Source organism: Phyllobates terribilis, unplaced genomic scaffold (genome assembly GCF_046119375.1).
Source record: "Phyllobates terribilis strain yellow unplaced genomic scaffold, ASM4611937v1 Scaffold_222__1_contigs__length_3263388, whole genome shotgun sequence".
Lineage (NCBI taxonomy): Eukaryota > Metazoa > Chordata > Amphibia > Anura > Dendrobatidae > Phyllobates > Phyllobates terribilis.
Window position 1 is genome coordinate 2,353,997 of NW_027362982.1, and position 22,712 is coordinate 2,376,708.

The window sequence follows — 22,712 nt, forward strand, 5'->3', positions numbered from 1 at the left end:
CTGGGTAATAAAGGGGTTAAGGCCAGCTTGGCATTATCAGCTGGCCCTAAGCCCGAAATTCATGGGGTCACGCCAATATTAGACATGACCACCATGAATTTCTAGTAAAGTATTTAAAAAAAACACAAACACCCAGAAAAAAGTCCTTTAATTGAAATAAACACACAATTCTTTATTGTTCTAAATTAAACCATACTTACAGTCACGCCCATTCCAGCTGAAGCCAACGATCTCCTGCAATAAAAGAAAAATAATAAACCAACCTCATCCTTACCTTTCCATGGTTCCCAGGACGGCTTCAGCTCTGCTACATCGAGATGACAGGCTGGACCGCAGCAGAACGCTGCCATCCAGCCTGTCATCCCGCAGACACTGAGAAGCGCAGGCATGCTTGCGCTCCTCAGTTTCTGGCTGTGACGGCATAAAGATGAGACGAGTTCATGTCCAATGAACTCAGCTCACCTCATGCACGTCACTGACAGCGTGGGAAAATTCTCCTGCGCATGCGGTGAGCGTGAGAGACTCGGCTTATCGGGATGCCGTCACAGCCTGACACTGAGGAGCGCAAGCATGCCTGCGCTTCTCAGTGTCTGCGGGATGATAGGCTGGATGGCAGCGTTCTGCTGCGATCCAGGCTGTCATCTCGATGAAGCAGAGCTGAAGCTGTCGTGGGAGCCATGGAAAGGTAAGGATGATGTTGCTTTATTATTTTACTTTTATTGCAGGAGATCGTTGGCTTCAGCTGGAATGGGCGTGATGGTAAGTATGGTTTAATTTAGAACAATAAAGAATTGTGTCTTTATTTCAATTAAAGGACTTTTTTCTGGGTGTTTGTGTTTTTTTTAAATACTTTACTAGAAATTCATGGCGGTCATGTCTAATATTGGCGTGACCCCATGAATTTCGGGCTTAGGGCCAGCTGATAATGCCAAGCTGGCCTTAACCCCTTTATTACCCAGTGAGCCACCGCACCAGGGCCCTGGATGAGTTGGGTACAGCGCCAGAAGATGGCGCTTCTATGAACGCGCCATTTTCCGGGGCGGCTGCGGACTGCAATTTGCAGCGGGTGGGGCCCAGAAAGCTTGGGCCTCCCTGCGCTGCAGATTCCAGCCCCCAGCTGCCTAGTTGTACCTGGCTGGACACAAAAATAGGGCGAAGCCCCACGCATTTTTTTTTTTAATTATTTCATGAAATTCATGGAATAATTAAGAAAAAAAGGGCTTCCCTATATTGTTGTGTCCGGCTAGGTACAAATAGGCAGCTGGTGGTTGGGGGCAGCCCGTTCCTGCCTGCTGTACCTGGCTGGACACAAATATAGAGCGAAGCCCCACGTCAATTTTTTTTTAATTATTTCATGAATTTCCTGAAATAATTAAAAAAAATTGACGTGGGGCTTTGCACTATATTTGTGTCCAGCCAGGTACAGCAGGCAGGAACGGGCTGCCCCCAACCACCAGCTGCCTATTTGTACCTAGCCGGACACAACAATATAGGGAAGCCCTTTTTTTCTTAATTATTCCATGAATTTCATGAATTTAAAAAAAAAATACGTGGAGCTTCGCCCTATTTTTGTGTCCAGCCAGGTACAACTAGGCAGCTGGGGGATGGAATCTGCAGCGCAGGGAGGCCCAAGCTTTCTGCCCCCCCGCTGAAAATTGCAGTCCGCAGCCGCCCCGGAAAATGGCGCGTTCATAGAAGCTGGATGCTGTACCTGGCTGGCATACAAAAATATGGCGAAGCCCACGTCAAAAGTTTTGGGAAAAATTAATTAAAAAATAAATAATAATTTAGGGACTGCATCTTTATTAACTCCTTAAATGTCATTTAGTGTTAAAATAAAGGATTTATTTAAAAAAAAAATGGCGTGGGATCCCCCATAATTTTAGTCTCTAGCGGAGGTTAAGCAGACGGCTGGGGCAGATGTTTGAAGCCTGGGAAGGGGGTAAAACCCACGGAGCTTCCCAGGCTACTAATATCAGCCCCCAGCTGAATACCTAGCCTTTACTAGCTATTAAAATGGGGGACCCCCCCAAAAAAATGACGTGGGGTCCCCCCTATTTTAATAGCTAGCAAAGGCTAAGCAGACAGCTGAGGGCTGATATTAATAGCCCAGGAAGGGTGCCATGAATATTGGCCCCCTCCCAGGCTAGAAACACCAGCCGTCAGCTGCCCCAGAAATGGCGCATCCATAGGATGCGCCAATTCTGGCACTTAGCCTCGCTCTTCCACGCTGCCCTGGTGCGGTGGCAGGGGGTAATAGTGGTGGGGTTCATGTCAGCGCCAGCTGCCATGAAGCCCAGGTTAGTAATGATGGGCGTCTATAAGACACCCCCATTACTAACCTACAAAGTGTTAAAAAGAAAAAACACACTACACCCAGAAAAAAATAATTTATTTGAAATAAAACACACCATTTTATTTAATTCTTAGTTTACTAAAAATAATAGTTACCTGTCCACGTTCCTGCGCTGATCTCTCATGCACAGCTGTCACATCTGGAGATGGTGACAGCTGTGCATGGCTGCTGTAAGCTCACGCTGCCGGGAACACGTCCGCTCCCGGCAGCGGGAGCCACTGACTGAGGTCACCGGAGTGCATTCAGGCAGCGCAGCTCCGGAGACCTCCTTTACGGCAGTGCTGTACCGTGGGAATTTCTCACGATACAGCAGGGCCGTAAAGCAGCTAACCGGAGCAGCGCTGCCTGAACTCCGGTGAACCCTTACGGCCCCGTCATTCTAGCGGCGGCAGCGGTTCAGAGCGGTCACATTCTATGTGGCTGCTCTGAACTGGAGATCTTCGTGGGACACTCGTGGACTACTACGGAGGGGTAAGGATAAGGTTGTGGTTTATTATTTTATATTTTATTACAGGAGATCGATGGCTTCGGGGAATTAGGTGTCTAGGTGAGTATAGGTGTAGTTTTTTATTTTTTACTTTATTTTAGGTGGCGGTCGGCGGGGACAGGTAATGTATGAACTAATTTATTGTAGGTAACCACTGGCCACCAATGACATGTATCTAACATTTATTGGGGACCATGGGGCAATTTAAATAGCAGGATCAGGCTGATGGGAACTACTGCTCCCATCGAGCTGATCCTGCTGCCATGAGTGGACGGGGGACAGACATAGGCCGATGGGAGTAGTAGTGTCACATCGGCCTATGTCTGCCTGCACGCACAGACACCCGCACAAACATCGCACAGACACCCCGCACACAGACACCCCGCACACATCGCACAGACACCGCACACAGACACCCCGCACACAGACACCCCGCACACAGACACCCCGCACACAGACACACACCGCACACACACACACACCGCACACAGACACACCCCGCACACACACACCCCGCACACAGACACACCCCGCACACAGACACCCCGCGCACAGACACCCCGCACACAGACACCCCGCACACAGACACCCCGCACACAGACACCCCGCACACAGACACCCCGCACACAGACACCCCGCACACACACCCGCACACACACTAATCATGACGGGTCTGTGAGGTGTGGCTGACCTGTGCGGCCGTGGGAAAGTTCATGTGAGTTCATGCAGTGAAGCATGAACTCACATGAACCCTCTGAGGGCACCGCGGCGACTTCAAATGAACAGCTGATCGGCATCACCTGATACCTCAGCTGTTCATTTGAAATAACCGGCGGGAAAGCGCAGCACAGAACGGGAAAGCCGGCGGTGAAGTCTTTTCACTGCCGGCTTCCCCGCCCGGGTCCTTCGCTCCTTGGAGCTGCGCTCCCCGCCCGGTCCTAATTTACGATTGGGATGGGAGGTGGCGAGGGGAGCTGAGGATCGGGGTGGGAGGCTGCGGGGAAGCAGTATGGGGCTGTGTGATTGTTTAAAAGCCGGCGGCTTTTTACCGCGCGCCGGCTTTTAAACAATCAGGAGAATTCTCCCCCGCTGGGATGGCATTCTGATGACAGGCTGGATCTCAGCTGAGCGCTGCCATCCAACTTGTCATCCTTCACAGACACTGCAGAGCGCAGGCATTATGGGAACTTCCGATTCCGGTATTCGATATTGTAAAAGTATCGGAATTAAGTATCGGAATTCCGATACCACGAATATCGGCCGATACCCGATATTACAGTATCGGAATGCTCAACACTAGTCGTAAGTGAAAATACGCCACAGAGGAAGACAGAAAAGCAGCAGAAGCAGCAAGAAAACGACAACGTCGAGAGCAACAGACACCACAACATACTGCCGCCAGACAAGCCCAGGATGAGGAATCTCACAGACAATGTCGGAGATGGGAGACAACGCAACACTGAGCCGCCAGACAAGCCAAAGATACGGAAGCTCACCAAAAACGCCAGGAACAGGAGACACCGCAACACACTGCCGCCAGACAAGCCCAGGATGTGAAAGCTCACCAAAAACGCCGGGAACAGGAGACACCGCAACACACTGCCGCCAGACAAGCCCATGATGCGGAATCTCAACAAAAACGCCGGGAACAGGAGACACCGCAACACACTGCCGCCAGACAAGCCAAGGATGCAGAATATAGCCAAAAATGCAAGGAACAGGAGACACCGCAACACACTGCCGCCAGACAAGTCAAGGATGCAGAATATAGCCAAAAACGCCGGGAACAGGAGACACCACAACACACTGCCGGCAGACAAGCCCAGGATGCGGAAGCTCACAGAAAACTACGGAAGCAGGAGACAACACCACACACTGCCGCCATACAAGCCCAGGATGCGGAAGCTCACAGAAAAAGACGTTGAAGCTGAGGAGGAACAGAGAGCTATACAAAATGGGACGGAAATGCCTTCTATTATCATGGCCATTAAACAAGAACGTCAACAAGATCCCCGATGTTACAACAAAACACGTGTAAGTGAGGTCGCAGTTGTTTTTCAAAACGATGATGGAGAGCCTCCTTTTCAAAGAGATATATTAGTGCATCTTAAGCCAGACAAAAACAACCCTTTCATTCCTAAAACACAATGTATTAGCATTTTGCACAGCAACCTTGATGCTCTTCTGTATCCGCTATTCTTTCCAAGCGGTGATCAAGGCTGGCATGAAAACCTATACCAGCAAGGAACTTCATGAAGAATTACACAACTACAGTACTACAGTTTTCTTCTGTCTGTGCAAAATTACTTCAATCCTATTTTAAACGGTGGGAAACTGACACAACAGTACTTAGTCGACGCATACGTTAAAATTGAAGCTAATCGGCTCAATTTCATACGAATGAACCAAAAACAACTTAAAGTTGAAGACTACTAAGTTCTTCAAGAACATTTGCAAAAACAATCCATTCAAAAAGGAATTCCAATTGGAAAAACAGTAATTCTCCCGTCGTCCTTTGAAGATAGCCCCCCCAACATGCAACAGCGTTATCAAGATGCAATGGCAATAGTAACAAAATATGGAAGACCTGACATTTTTTTAACAATGACCTGTAATCCTAAATGGCCGGAAATTACCAAAAATCTACAACCCTGGCAGCAAGTTGAACACAGGCCGGACTTAGCTGCACGCGTATTTCGACTAAAACTCAGCAGCCTTTTTAAAGACATCAAAAATGGGCTTTTTGGAACAGTCGTAGCAATGGTACACGGCATAGAGTTTCAGAAACGAGGTCTCCCACATGCGCATATACTAATTATTTTAGACGGGGATTCCAAGTTTCGCACGGAGGACGAAATTGACAACATAGTGTGGGCTGAAATTCCTAACCAAGAAAAGTATCCTGAATTGTATAATATTGTAATCTGTAATATGGTTCATGGCCCATGCGGTGTAGCAAATCAAAAAAGTCCATGCATGGAAAACGGAAAGTGTACAAAAGGGTTTCCAAAGCAGTTGAAACAGCACACTGTTAAAGATTTGGATGGCTACCCATCCTACCGGAGACAACTGATTGATAACATTGTACACAACAAAAAGATTATAAATAACTCATGGATAGTTCGATACAACCCGTACTTATTAAAACGCTACAACTGTCACATCAACGTTGAAATCTGCGCTTCAATAAAAAGTGTTAAATATCTTTTCAAGTACATCTACAAGGGGCATGACAAAGCTAACGTCGAAATACAACAAAAAACAGTCAATCACGATGAATCATCACGGTTTGTTGACTCAAGATATGTCAGTGCTCCAGAAGCTGCTTGGAGAATATTTGCGTTTCCAATGCATTCACAGACCCATGCCATTATACGTTTAGCAAATTTACCAAATCAACAGCAGCTTTATTTCTTTGAAAATGCTCAAGTTGAAGATGTCTCAAAAAATTTAAGCACAACGTCATCATTAAAGGAATGGTTTTTGCTGAACCAACGTGACGAAAACGTAAGGCAGTATTTGTATCGAGAGATTCCAGAGCATTACGTTTGGAATAAAACTTGGAAGCGAAGACAACAAGGACTTAGCAGAATAATTGGACGCATGTATACTGTTAGTGTCAAGGATCAAGAAAGATATTGCCTTCGGCTGTTACTACTGCATGTCAAAGGAGCTAGAAGTTACGAAGATTTGAAAACAGTTAATGGAGTATTGTACGATACATTTAAAGCTTCAACTTTGGCTTTAGGACTTCTATTGGATGATACTATGTGGACACTTACTTTAGAAGACGCAGTTACCCTACATATGCCTAAGAAACTTCATGAATTGTTTGCCTACATTTGTGTCTTTGAACCAACTACAAATCCGGCTCAACTTTGGACAAATTTCAAAGAACATATAATTGAAGATTACAGCTTACGTCTTCACAACAAAAGTGGAAATTGTCAAAATTGCGAATCTTATGCCATGCAAGATGTCCAAAATGTCCTACTACTGCATGGAAAAACTTTAATTTGCCACAGCCTGCAAGTCAAGTTGCACAAATTCAAGAGTATGACGAAGCTTATGAATTATTGTTGGCAACAGAGAAGAAAAACTCCTTAAATCCAATACTTTTGAGCACAACTGTACATGGTAATGCCGATGCCCTCTCGAGAATCCCTTGTCAAGTAGTAGAAGGCGCCAAGCCCCACTGAAATAGGCAGAGGGGGAGGTATGTAAGGTAGCTAATGAACACATACAGTACAGACCAAAAGTTTGGACACACCTTCTCATTTAAAGATTTTTCTGTAATTTCATGACTATAAAAATTATACATTCACACTGAAGGCATCAAAACTATGAATTAACACATGTGGAATTATATACTTAACAAAAAAGTGTGAAACAACTGAAAATATGTCTTATATTCTAGGTTCTTCAAAGTAGCCACCTTTTGCTTTGATGACTGCTTTGCACACTCTGGGCATTCTCTTGATCAGCTTCAAGAGGTAGTCACCGGAAATGGTTTTCACTTCACAGGTGTGCCCTGTCAGGTTTAATAAGTGGGATTTCTTGCCTTATAAATGGGGTTGGGACCATCAGTTGTGTTGTGCAGAAGTCTAGTGGATACACAGCTGATAGTCCTACTGAATAGACTGTTAGAATTTGTATTATGGCAAGAAAAAAGCAGCTAAGTAAAGAAAAACGAGTGGCCATCATTACTTTAAGAAATGGAGGTCAGTCAGTGCGAAAAATTGTGAAAACTTTGAAAGTGTCCCCAAGTGCAGTTGCAAAAACCATTAAGCGCTACAAAGAAACTGACTCATATGAGGACCGCCCCAGGAAAGGAAGACCAAGTGTCACCTCTGTTTCTGAGGATAAGTTTATCCAAGTCACCAGCCTCAGAAATCGCAGGTTAACAGCAGCTCAGATTAGAGACCAGGTCAATGCCAAACAGAGTTCTAGCAGCAGACACATCTCTACAACAACTTTTAAGAGGAGACTTTGTGCAGCAGGCCTTCATGGTAAAAGAGCTGCTAGGAAACCACTGCTAAGGAAAGGAAACAAGCAGAAGAGACTTGTTTGGGCTAAAGAACACAAGGAATGGACATTAGACCAGTGGAAATCTGTGCTTTGGTCTGATGAGTCCAAATTTGAGATCTTTGGTTCCAACCACCGTGTCTTTGTGCAACGCAGAAAAGGCGAACGGATGGACTCTACATGCCTGGTTCCCACCGTGAAGCATGGAGGAGGAGGTGTGATGGTGTGGGGGTGCTTTTCTGGTGACACTGTAGGGGACTTATTAAAAATTGAAGGCATACTGAACCAGCATGGCTACCACAGCATCTTGCAGCGGCATGCTATTCCATCCGGTTTGCGTTTAGTTGGACCATCATTTATTTTTCAACTGGACAATGACCCCAAACACACCTCCAGGCTGTGTAAGGGCTATTTGACCAAGAAGGAGAGTGAAGGGGTGCTACACCAGATGACCTGGCCTCCACAGTCACCAAACCTGAACCCAATCGAGATTGTTTGGGGTGAGCTGGACCGCAGAGTGAAGGCAAAAGGGCCAACAAGTGCTAAGCATCTCAGGGAACTCCTTCAAGATTGTTGGAAGACCATTTCCGGTGACTACCTCTTGAAGCTCATCAAGAAAATGCCAAAAGTGTGCAAAGCAGTCATCAAAGCAAAAGGTGGCTACTTTGAAGAACCTAGAATATAAGACATATTTTTAGTTGTTTCATACTTTTTTGTTAAGTATATAATTCCACGTGTGTTAATTCATAGTTTTGATGCCTTCAGTGTGTATGTATAATTTTTATAGTCATGAAAATACAGAAAAATCTTTAAATGAGACGGTGTGTCCAAACTTTTGGTCTGTACTGTAGTTGATGGGAGGTATGTATCAAAGAGATGTCTGTCCTCTGTGACATAACCCAGAATGTTGCTCTAGTGCACATAAGCACTAAGAAGACTGTTTGGCCTGGGTTACGGGTAGTTGGAGAGATGGGCGGGTCTAGCTAGCCACATACCTCACCTCTGGGTGTGGTTAAGGTATAAAATGGAGGCCGTTGTTTGGCACATGGTCTGTGTGTTTGGAGGGAGTAGGCCTCTTGTGTATTGTGGTCTCCTGACTGAGCCAGAGAACGGGATGCTATCCAGCCTGTGTGCCCACACGACTGGCTAAGCAGAAACTTTGCCTTAAGGACTCTTTACTTTGTTTTTGCCTGAACTAAAGGATGTTTGTATTCCTTTGCTTTTGACTGGTTTATGAAGTAATAAACTGACACGAACATTTAAAGGAAAATGCTTCCTGTTTGCTCCTGACACACCCAAGTGAGTAAAAACCCCACACTCTATTTATGCATGTACATAAAGTTCTGTGAAAAAAGAACCCCATTCTATTTTGCCATCAAAAACGCTGAAAAAACGTTACCTGCATTTTTTCAGCATTTTTTTCCCCACCCATTACTTCCTATGGGTGGAAAAACGCTAAAAGAAGTGACATGCTCTATTTTCCAAAACCCAACCAAGGCCCAAATTACGCAAAAAAAAGATGTGTGAATAGAGAATTCTGGTTTCTTATAGACTTTGCTGGTACTGCAAAATGCAGCTGAAAATTTGCATAAAAATCTGCAGCAAAAAACACTGAAAAACCCAACATGTGTCAACCTAGCCATACAGTACAGAGAAAAAAAGTAATAGAACTGCTTTTTCACACCTAAAAATGCAGCAAAAAGCCATCAAAATGTTCTCTGCACTCTGAATTGATTTCAATAAATATTTCAACTTACAAAGCAAGAAACAGCCCTCACATAGCTCTATGAACAGAAGAATAAAAATATAACAGGTCTTCAAAAATGGCATCACAAACCAAATCTTCATTTTTTTTTTACAAAAAGTAAAAATCTATGATAGTTTGGTACTGCTGTAATTGCAATGACCTGCAGAATCATGTTCACATGTCACTTTTACCACACAATCAATATCTTAAAAGCAAAACTCCAAAAAAAACAATGATGGAATTGTGTCTATTCATTACAGGTTTATATTGAACTGCTGGGAGCAGTGACACTTGAATATTCACGTCTGGCAACAAAAAAGCTACAATCAGCCCTGCCCCCACAGACATTAGATAGTCAACCGATTCAAGACCAAATTATAGGTTTAGCCAACTTCTATATGAGAATTAGAATTAAGTGACAACATACTGATTGCTGGGGATCCAACTGCTGAGCCCCCAAGCAATCAAGTCACAATATGATGTTGCTTTTCAGTTACAGTATGGTGGTGCTAAAGTCATGTTAGAAAAGTATTATTTTATAATTTACTAGCTATATGGCAGTATTCGTTACAGTTACATATTTAGTAATGTTATGGTGGCATATAATGGTACTGTTCAGTCAATACAGTTAAAGGGGTTGTCCACTACTTTCACATTGAAATACTGTTTTGGGTTTCCTGTGGGGTATTTTTGCATTCTGTGATTTTTGAATTATCCAGTGTTCTGGGCATTCACAGTTCTAAAAAACAATTAGTTAACAGGTGGCACGGCAGATGACATCCATTAAAATCCATGTAACACTGACTTTTATCATGCTAAAAAAAAGAAGACAATTTAGGACATTCTCGTCCCCATTTTAAATGACCTCATTTTGCATTGTATATTTCCATTTTTATCATCTCAAATGGATCCAAAAATGGAAATAACTAATGGACATGTGAACAGAGCCTTATACTACAATGTAACAATACCGGAATGATAGCCATATTTCTTGCTTACCTTGCCTGCACCTCCTCATCTTCATTATCTGTTACCGGCCTCTTCCTATTGATTGCTTTTTTTGCTTTTTCTTTTTGTTTATAGTTTCCTACAATTTATACAAAAACTGATTATAATTCTCATTCACCTTAAGATTTACACATGCAGAACCTATTACACACTATTGGGATAAAACAATTGGGACACATACACATTAATCCCAAAGGAGCTTTTATGATATTCCATTCTAAATGCATGGTCATTAATATGGAGTTGATCTCGTTTTGGAAATATTACAGCTCCCACGCATTTGGAAGGCATTTTAAAAAAAACTTTTTTTTTTTGTGTGCAATTTTTTATCTATTCATCCAGAAGAGAATTTATCAGGTTAGCGACTGATGTTGGACAAGAGGACCTGGCTTGTAATCTCTAGTTCAGCCAAAATGTATCTGATAGAGTTGAGGTCAGTCAAGTTCTTCCACTCCAAACTCACCCAACCATGTCTGTTTTGGACTTTCATGAACTGACTTGTGACAACATGTTATTAGGGCTCACTTGCGAGAAAAACGGAAGAGTGCAATCCGATAAAAAATCGGATTGCACTCTGACCAATGTTATTCAATGGGTTACATCTAATCTGCGATTTATTTTCTCAGCTGAAATCGGACTGAGAAAAAAATCGCAGCATGCTGCATATTGCCGCGTATCTCGGACGAGACTCGCCAATGCAAGTCAATAGGTGCGAGAAAAAAAAACGGACGGCATACGGACCATCTGTATGCCATCTGATTTTTACGGATACATTACCATTCTGTAGCACAGAACACTGTAAATGATCCTGTAAGTGATTGCAGAATAATAGCTGCAGAGAAAAAAAACGCATTGTATATAGATGCCATAAGGATGCTAGGTGTGAAAAATCGCATAGCGGTCGCATGACACTCGCATGGCACTCGTCCGTTTCTTCGGTCTAGAATACGGACCTTTTTTTTCTCACATATGGTTATGAGGCCTTACAGAAACATGCTGAATTCAGGATGCTCTTTAAAATGAGTCAATCTTTTACAAATGTTTGAAGGGGCAGGCTGCATATTTAGGTGCTGGATTTTATATACCTGTGGCAATGGGACAAAAAGAAAAAACCCGAATTCAATGATTAAGTTGTGAGTTTCAATCCGTGGCCTTAGGCCATGGCCCCAATATCCTTATTTGGCCACGGCCCCACTATCAGGGTATGTGCCCACGATGCGCAATTAAAGAGGAAATTTCCGCATGTCCTTTTTCCTAGAAAAAGCATGCGTAATTCGCGCTTTTTGCACATGTGGAATTGCCATCTACAATGCAGTAGAAAACGCAAGGCAATTCCACATGCGTAAACGCACAAATAATTGACATGCTGCGGAATTTTCCGCACATCAAAAACACTGCGAAAAATTCCGCAGCATGGGCATTACAATTGCGGATTGCCATAGGAGACCATGGCAGAAGGATAATATGCGTATATCATGCGTTTACGCTGCGTAAATTTCCGCACAAAATAAGCATGAAATACGCATCGTTGGCACATACCCTAAGTATTCGGTCAGTATATTTTTTCAGGAGTGGGTGTCAAAACCAGGTGAAGAACAATCAAAGTAGAGGTATAATAGAAACAAAAGCACAAATTTTGCATTTATAACCCACTCCTGGTTTTGGCTCCAACTCCTGAGAAAAAATACTTATGATACCAAACACTACACTTCTGGATATGCTTCAGTGCACAAGTAGGACCCCAATCCTTTAAAGAGTGTAAGAAAGACTTGGCACTGGCTTCTTCACATAGACTGAAATATTTTATTGTTCATAGAAATTCCAGATTCAAAACTTGTCGGTCATAAAGACCCTACCCTTCAGACAGGCAGAGTAGGGAGAGGTGCTGCTGAGCTAGGGAAAGAATTGATGGTTTATTTAGTTAGGAATTCCAGAGCAATATACGTTGGAGTCGGAGTTGGAGGGGGTGTCATGGAAATTGAGGGAGTCGGAGTTGGAGTCAGAGGTTTGGTTTACCAACTCCACAGCCCTGCATTTTATACAGACTACGATTCCGACTCCACCAAAATGGACACCGACCTCGACTTTACAGCTCTGGACTCCCCCCTCTCTAATTTTAACCAGATTGGAGGCTCCCCTTCAATCCGACTTGGAGACTACCTTAGCTCCCACAACCTGGATGAACAAATCAGGAATCAGAGGAAGAGGGTATGGACCACGGATAGTAGTTTGATTTACTTTCCGGAAATCTAAATAGGGACGCAGACTGTCATCTTTTTTCTTCACAGAGTAGAACCCTGGCGCCACGGACGAAGATGGGGGTCTGATATGTCCCTTCTCCAGAATTTCTTCAATGAAATACTTCATGGTTTGTCTCTCAGGGCCAGAAAGATTATATAGTCTGGACTTCGGTAGTTTAGCTCCGGGGCTAGGTTTAATAGGACAGTCATAAAAACGATGAGGAGGCAAATCCTGACACCCCATGTCACGGAATGCAACAAGCCAAGTGAACAGATACAATGTTTAACTAGCCTGGCAAAGTCAGCAACCACACTATGTGCTCTGCTAATGGTTCAAAGTAGGCCATCGCTGTCGAGATGTCCATCTGTTCTCAAAGCTAAAGGTTCCCCAGCATGAGGAAAAACTGAGAGCCAGAAAAATTGTTTTCAGTTCCGTAAGATTGATCCAGAGTCCGTATTCTGTCGGAGACCAGAAACCATAAATGGTGTGAAAGCTGAACACCACATCCAGTTGTCAAAACCTGCCACAGGACGGTGTGAGAGGATCACTGGCAATGTAAGTAGGGGGGAGATATGCATCACGCAGATTGCTATCTCCCGTGATGTGAAAACCCAGAAGTTTGACTCCAGCATGTTATGTGCTCAGAGGGGTTAATCGGCCATGACATGGTTGTATCTTTTTTGTGAGTGGCTGTTAGGCTATGTGCCCATGATGCAGAAATGCTCCGGATTTTTCCTGAGCATTTCTGCATCTACCTGACAGAAAAAACGCATGCGGGTTTACATGCGTTTTTTCAGTCATGGACAAGCGTTTGTGAAGGGTTTTGATCATGCGATTTCGCATGCGGGTTGTCAAGAGCTTTCCAAGCAATTTTAGCATCACTTGGAAAGTGCTTGACAACTTGGTCACACTATATATAAAATCCATGCCGTTTGCTTGGATTTATAGTGTGAACAAGTTTGTTAACCCCTTTACAACCCAAGGTGGTTTGCACATTAATGACCAGGCCAATTTTTACAATTCTGACCACTGCCACTTTATGAGGTAATTACTCTGGAACGCTTCAACGGATCCCCCTGATTCTGAGATTGTTTTTTCGTGACATATTGTACTTCATGACTGTGGTAAAATTTCTTCGATATCACTTGCATTTATTTGTGAAAAAAATGGAAATTTGGTGAAAATTTTGAAAATTTAGCAATTTTCAAAATTTGAATTTTCATGTCCTTAACCCCTTAAGCCCCGAGGGTGGTTTGCACGTTAATGACCAGGCCAATTTTTACAATTCTGACCACTGTCACTTTATGAGGTAATTACTCTGGAACGCTTCAACGGATCCCCCTGATTCTGAGATTGTTTTTTCGTGACATATTGTACTTCATGATTGTGGAAAAATTTCTTCCATATCACATGCATTTATTTGTGAAAAAAACGGAAATTTGTCGAAAATTTTGAAAATTTTGCAATTTTCAAAATTTGAATTTTTAAGCCCTGAAATCAGAGAGATATGTCACACAAAAGAGTTAATAAATAACATTTCCCACATGTCTACTTTACATCAGCACAATTTTGGAACCAAAATTTTTTTTTTGTTAGGGAGCTATAAGGGTTAAAAGTTGACCAGCGATTTCTCATTTTTCCAACAAAATTTACAAAACCATTTTTTTAGGGACCACATCACATTTGAAGTCACTTTGAGAGGTCTTTATGACAGAAAATACCCAAAAGTGACACCATTCTAAAAACTGCACCCCTCAAGGTGCTCAAAACCACATTCAAGAACTTTATTAACCCTTCAGGTGCTTCACAGGAATTTTTTGAATGTGGAAGAAAAAAATGAACATTTAACTTTTTTCACAAAAATGTTACTTTAGACCCAATTTTTTTTATTTTCGCAGGGGTAACAAGAAAAAATGGACCCCAAAATTTGTTGTGCAATTTCCCCTGGGCACGCAGATACCCAATATTTGGGGAAAAAACACTGTTTGTACGCACGGCAGGGCTCGGAAGGGAAGGAGCGCCATTTGACTTTTTGATTGTAAAATTTGTTTGAATAATTAGCGGACGCCATGTTGTGTTTGGAGAGCCCCTGTGTGCCCAAACTTTGGAGCTCCCCCACAAGTGACCCCATTTTGGAAACTAGACCCCCCAAGACACCTTTCTAGATGCATAGTGAGCACTTGGAACCCCCAAGTGCTTCACAAATTGATTCGCAAAAATGAAAAAAAAACACTTTTTCATTTTTACAAATCAATTTGTGAAGCACCTGGGGGTTCCAACTGCTCACTACGCATCTAGATAGGTATCTTGGGGGGTCTAGTTTCCAAAATGGGGTCACTTGTGGGGGAGCTCCAATGTTTGGACACACAGGGGCTCTCCAAACGCAACATGGCGTCCGCTAACAATTTGAGCCGATTTTCCATTCAATTTGTTAGCGGACACCATGTCGCGTTTGGAGAGCCCGTGATGTGCCTAAACAGTGGAGCTCCCCCACAAGTGTCCCCATTTTGGAAACTATACCCCTCAAGGATTTTATTAAGGTGTATAGTGAACATTTTGAACCCAGAGGTACGGCACAGAATTTGATGACATTAGGTCATCATATCGAATAAGTTGTCATTAGTCTTGAGCGCAAGTGCTCGCTACTTGAGTTTGCATGGGGTACTCAGGTATGCACCATGTACAGCGTGTGCTCGAGTGACATGCTCGAGTCCTTGCCCGCATGTTTCACGGTTATTAGACACCCAAAAAAAGCCATGCGGGGATCGCTCGTGCATGGCAAGCAATCCCCGCGAGGTTTTTTTGGCCGCGAAGCATATGGGGCGGAGACTCGAGCACCCGCGATACTCAATGCATACCCGAGCACCCGATGCAAACTCAAGTAGAGAGCACTTGCATTCAACACTAGTTGCCATATCGTCATTTTTTTACTTTTAAAAAAAAACAACCCTAACCCCAACCTCAGCACTAGCGTTTATTTTTATGCCGTTCCTAGTGCGGTATACGTGATTAGACCACCTTATTCTTCGGGTCGGTGCGACTACAGAGATACCAGAATGATATCGGGTTTTAATGATTGACCGCTGTCACACACTAAAAGACACATATTTTGTAAAATCTAGTTTTTGCATCGCCATATTTTGAGAGCTATAATTTTTCCATATTTTGGCAGTTAGAGTCATGTGACAGCTTGTTTTTTGCGGGATGAGTTGACGTTTTTATTGGTTCCATTTTCAGACATGTGACATTTTTTGATCGCTTTCTATTCCAGCTTTTGGGAGGCAGAATAAACAAAAACCAACAATTCAGGAATTGTTTTTTTTTTTTTTTTTTTATTCTACTCCACGTGTGGTGAAATTGATAAGGCAGAATTTTTCTTTGGGTCAGTACGTTTACAGCGGTACCACATTTATATCGTTTTTCTATGTTTTGGCGCTTTTACACAATGAAAGCTATTTTATAGAAAAAATTATTTTTTTGCATCGCTTTATTCTGAGAGCTATAACTTTTTGATTTTTCGGACGATGGAGCTGTATGGCAGCTTGTTTTTTGCGGGACAAGATGACATTCTCAGCGGTACCATTTTAATTTACATTCGTCTTCTTGATCGCATGTTATTCCATTTTTTGTTTGGCAGTATGATGATAAAGCATTGTTTTGTGCTTCGTTTTTCATTTATTTTTTTTACCGTGTTCACTGAAGGGGTTAACTAGTGGGACAATTTTATAGGTCAGGTCGTTCCGGACACGGCGATACCAAATATGTGTACTTTTATTGTTTTTTTGTTTTTTTCATAATATTTATTGATGGGTACATTATATTTTTATTTTTCGTGGATTATATTTTTTATTTTTTTTAATATTTTTACAATTTTTTTAAAACATTTTTTTTTACTTTCTGAGAATTATTTTACTTTTTTACTTTGTCCCACTCTGGCACTTTCACTTTTTTTATTCTGATCGTCTGCATAGCATAGGGATGGAGCACCATCCTTGTGCTATGCAGGCAGTCAGCGCTGCACAGTGAGAAGATTGTTTGGTCATGCACTGCGCATGACCAAAAAATCTTCCTGCTGTCTGGTGACACGTATGTTGTCATGACGACATCGGGTCGTCATGGCAACACCCGGGAAGTCGTGGCAGACAGCGCTGGAGGCCGGAAGAGGAGGTGAGTATCCCGATCACCTCCCCTTAGCCACCGCAATACTGCGATCGACTTCGATCGCAGCATTGCGGGGCTTAATGTGCCGGGAGCGGTGCGGGACCGCTCCCTGCACATAGTACCGGGTGTCAGCTGTGACAATCAGCTGACACCCGGCGGCGATCGCGCCCGCACAGCCTGTGCGCGCGCGCGATCGCGATGACATACTAATACGGGTCAGGCTCTTAAGTTCCCAGGGCACAAATGCGTATTAGTACGTCATGGGCTTTAAAGGGGTTAAAATAAAGAATAAAAATGGTATAAAAAAAAAAAAACATATACTCACCTTCCGATGGCCCCCGGTCTCCTTATTCGATGCGTCCGATCTCCACGGTGTCTCGTGGTGGTGTAAAAGGACCTTTCATGACGTCGTTTAGTTATGCGAAGGGTCACACGACCGCCGACGTCAGCGGTGGCGTGACCCGTCACATGACTAAATGACGTCATGAAAGGTCCTTTTAGACCATCGCGAGCTGTCGGGGAGCCAGGACACATCGCTATGGAGACCGGGGGCCATCAAAAGGTAAGTATAATGTATTTTTTTATTTTAAACTCTTTTTTTTTTCTTTTTTTTTTTACAGGTACTATGGTACCCGGGTCTGGAGGAGAGTCTCCTCTTCTCCAGACCCGGGTACCATCCGCACATTGAATCGCTTAATATCCGCATGTGCACATGTAGTCATGCGGATATTAAGCGATTCAATGCAAGACAATGGCGGAAAAATCGCCGCGATTCCGCAAAATAATTGGTAGTGCTAAAGGACTTTTCCGCAATGACAATCCGCAGCGGAAATTTGCGCAGCATGCTGTGCGGCTGTCTCTGGTAGTAATGACGCGGCAGGGGCGACACACAAGCACAATTTAAGGCGCAGTGTCACCCCTGCGTGTCATTACTACCAGACACAGCCGCACAGCGCGTGGCCATGTCTGGAAAGTGACAGCACTGGGCCTGATTGGTGGAGCAGCAGCACAATGACTGCACACTGACTGATGCTGCATGTAGCAGAGCAGGGCTTGAACAGCATCGGCGGCCATGCACAGATGCCGGGGAAGCGGCCCGGGCCCCGATAACGAGTGGGCCCCCCTGATGGTCCAAGGCCCCGGCACTTGCCCGGGTACGCCGGGTGCTGACACCGGCCCTGCCTTCTACCAAGTGTTTTTTAAGAGTCTGCGGCAGAATTGTCGCTGCGGAAACGCTTAAAAAACGCATAGTGGGCACACAGCCTAAGAGATGGGTGGGGTGGCTACTCACCACATCTCCATCCCAAGGGTTTGGTTCAGGAAATTTAACGTCCAGCCACTGATGTTTTTTTTTTCTTTCTGTGTGTGTAGAGGCCAGAGAGCTCCAGGGAAGTGGTTATGTGCAACTGTGCAGGACTGTTGATTGTACCCTGAGGGGACGGATCCCCACAGGGATATGGACTGTGCTATAAGTTATATTCTGTTTTCCCATATTGCCAGAAAGGCCACGTTTATGTTGATCTCTGCACTGGTTTATGTTGTGTTTGAATAAACCTACAGAAGAAATGTTCCTTGGAGGGATGAAATTACAATAAATTACAGGAGGGCCGAAGACCATTGGAATAATCTATCTGTAACAGGACATAAAACTTAGCTTTTGTTTAAGTAATAGTAAATTGAAAGTGATAGTAAAATGGGTGAGAATATAATTATGATAAAGAGAGGGTCCGTAGTGAACACATCACACCATAGCTATTTTTCTTTGACTCTGTACTACAATATGTTTACCCACTTGCTCACCTTCAAGTTACAAGTATGTCTTCAAGTTACAAGTTCAAGTGCATCTCACTAAATTAGAATATAATCAAAAAGTTAACTCATTTCAGTTCTTCAATACAAAAAGTGAAACTGATATATTATATAGAGTCATTAAAAACAGAGTGATCTACTTCAAGCGTTTATTTCTGTTAATGTTGATGATTATGGCTTACAGCCAATGAAAACACAAAAATCATTACCTCAGTAAATTAAAATAATTAACAAAAAACACCTGCAAAGGTTTCCCAAGCATTTAAAAAGATCCATTAATCTGTTTCAGTAGGCTCCACAATCATGGGAAAAACTGTTGACTTGACAGATGTCCAGAAGGCAGTCAATGACACAGTTCACAAGGTCCCAGAGTTCCAATTTTCATTTGGAAATCAAGGTCCCAGAGTATGCTTCAATAGCCTTTATTGAGGAGACACAATTCAAATCAAGCCACACTCCAAATATTTGTACATTGACTATATTTTTCAGACTGTAAGACGCAATTTTTTCCTCCAAAATATTGGAGGAAAGTGGGGCGTAGGTCTTATAGTCCGATATACATAAATACTGTGGCTGTGGGTGGTGGGGGAAGCGATCGTGGCGGAGAAGCGGCGCATAGGAGGCAGCAGCCACCTGCTGCAGCCTACACTGTGCCCGCTACTAAAGAAAATGAATACTCACTGCTCCTCACGTCCATGAGCGTGGGGAGTAGTGAATATTAATTTTTCTTAATTGGCACAACTGGCAAACTGTGCTTGCAGCCCGGCTCCTGGTAAGTATGGCACCCTGTATGTATGGCTCCCCCTCATCCCGGTATGTATGGCCCCCTTCATCCCAGTATTTATGGCCCCCTCATTCAGGTATGCTTGGCACCCCTAATACCCATCACGCTGCACAGAAAAAAAAATAAACGCTCATACTCACCTCCTCTCTCCTCTAGTGCTGTGTCACGCTCTGTGAGTGGAATAGTCACTGCTCCCCACGCCGGGACTGCGTGTGTGGGGAGCAGTGACCATTCATTCTCACTAATAGGTCACACACTTTAGCTGCAGCGTGGCTGCCAGGATGAGGGGGCCATGCATACAAGGATGAGGGGAGCCATACATACAGGGATGAGGCATGTGAGGGGTCATACATACAGGGATGAGGCATGAGGGGGGCCATACATACAGGGATGAAGGGGGCCATACATACAGGGATGAAGGGGGCCATACATACAGGGATGAAGGGGGCCATACATACAGGGATGAAGGGGGCCATACATACAGGGATGAAGGGGGCCATACATACAGGGATGAAGGGGGCCATACATACAGGGATGAAGGGGCCATACATACAGGGATGAAGGGAGCCATACAAACCAGGATGAGGGTGGGCTATACATAAAGGGATGAGGGAGGCCATACATACCAGGATGAGGACGGCCATACATACAAGGATGAAGAGTGCCATACATACCAGGAAGAGGATGAAGGTGCCATACAATCCAGGATGGGTGTGAGGGGGACCATACATAACAGGATGAAGGGTGCCATAGATATCAGGAAGAGGGATGAGGGAGCCTTGCATACCAGGATGGGGGATTGGGGTGCCATACATATCAGGATGGGGATGAGGGCCACGTATAACAGGAATGAGAAGGCCATATATACCAGGATGGGGGATATTAACAGAATTAAGGGACATTACCCCTATAACAGTGTCAGCAGCAGACCCCCTCCCCCTTAACAGGGCATCATGACCACATTTTTTTATTACATTTTTTTTCTCTTTTCCTCCTCTAAAACCTAGGTGCGTTTTATGGTCCGGTGCGTCTTATAGTCCGAAAAATACGTTAAGTTTCCTCTATGGTTCCATAGGTGTAGCTCAGCTACAGCTAAGGGAGTTAGCATTGCAATACCCAAAATTTTGCCCTTCACGTCAAAAGATCAGTTGATTGATGCAGAAGGCAGATAAGTTTTTGTTAAGGGATATATTACTAATACCACTGTCACACTCTGTAATCTTTAAGTACTAAACAAGGGCCAAACAGCATGGGTCATCAGAACATTAGAGACCCTGAATTCCTTCAAAGAGGGCATTCTCATACTAGGTATAGATCTTAACACCACTTTAAATCCACTCTTTGACATTTCCACTGGTCTCTCCACTTTATCATAAAGAGCCCTCAAAAGAATCCATTTATCTTTAAATTCCTTACAACATATTGACACCTGGAGCCTCCTCAACCTCTCTGGATTGAGGATAATCTGGATTATACTTTTTTCTCTAATCCACACTCCACATATTGTAACGGGTCTGGGAGGCGGAACCTCTGAGCTACTATACAAGGGGGCGGTCCTTGTAAGGGAGCAGGTGGCGACCAGGGAAGACGGGCAGGCAGTCACAGCAGGTGACCAGGACAGTCTCTGAGTGAACGGGCAGGAGGTCACGGCAAGTGACCGGGGCAGTCTCTGGAAGAACGGGCAGGAGGTCACGGCAAGTGGCCGGGGCAGTCTCTGGGTGAACGGGCTGGAGGTCACGGCAAGTGACCGGGGCAGTCTCTGGGTGAACGGGCTGGAGGTCACGGCAAGTGACTGGGGCAGTCTCTGGATAAAGGGTAGGTACGACCTGTGATGGCAGAGCCTCCAGGTAGGCTAGCAGGCAGATGGTTGATGTATGCTCCCAGGTGAGCAAGCGAGAGTCTCTGGAATGGCAGGTGGTCACAGCACGTGACGGCGGAACCTCCAGGTAGGCTAGCAGGCAGGTAACAGGTGTGCGCTCCCAGGTGAGCGGGCAGGAGTCTCTGGAATGGCAGATGGTCACAGCACGTGACGGCGGAGCCTCCAGGTAGGCTAGCAGGCAGGTAACAGGTGTGCGCTCCCAGGTGAGCGGGCAGGAGTCTCTGGAATGGCAGATGGTCACAGCACGTGACGGCGGAGCCTCCAGGTAGGCTAGCAGGCAGGTAACTGGTGTGCGCTCCCAGGTGAGCGGGCAAGCTGGTCCATAGACAGACTGACCGGAGTAGTAAGGCAGACCGTCGGACCTCAGGCTAGCAAGCAGGTAGCAGGAATGTCAGGCAGGAAACAGGCAGCAAACTGGCAGGACTCTGGCAGGAATCAGACAGGTAACTGACAGGAAACTGGCAACGGGACCTGAGGGCTGAAGCAGAGTAGAACAGTGCAACAACATTGCTCGGGCACCTCCATTTTGGAGGAGGTGCCTTATATATGATGAAGTCCTCCGGCCATTGGCCGGGGACTCCTTAGGACGGCGCGCGCGCGGCCCCTTTAAGAGGAGGGGAGCGCGCGCGCGCGCGCCCTAAGCACAGGGGCCGGGAAGGAGCGCGCGCTGCCAGCAGAGCGGGAGGAGGACGCCGGGCTCGGAGCAGAGAGGTGAGGGGAACAGCGTCCCTGCCTAGCAGAGGGCAGGGACGCCGACGCTATACATATCATAGACTCGACTACATCTTTCTTCAACGCTTGTGTTTGTCCCTGATTAAATCTACCTCAATTGGTTCTATAACGCTATCTCATCATGGACCTGTATTCTTGGAATTGACCATGTCTTCACTTTACATGGAGGCTAAACAAATCTATGCTGGGTAATGAGGAAATTATTACCAAAATATCCAAGGTTTTAGATTTCTACTTCCTTGAAAACTCAGGATCTGGCACCCCTCCCCCAGTGGTTTGGGATGCAAATAAAGCTGTTATTCGAGGTGAATTGCTCGCCCTAAGTTCCCATCTAAAATAGGTTAGAGAAAAATAAGTTTCCTCTTTGCTCCATCAAATAAGCACTCTAGAAAGGTTACACAAAAAATCCTTAACTATAGGGGTTCAAAATGATCTCCTGAATTTGAAACAAGCTTAAAGATGTCTTAAACATTAATTCAGCCA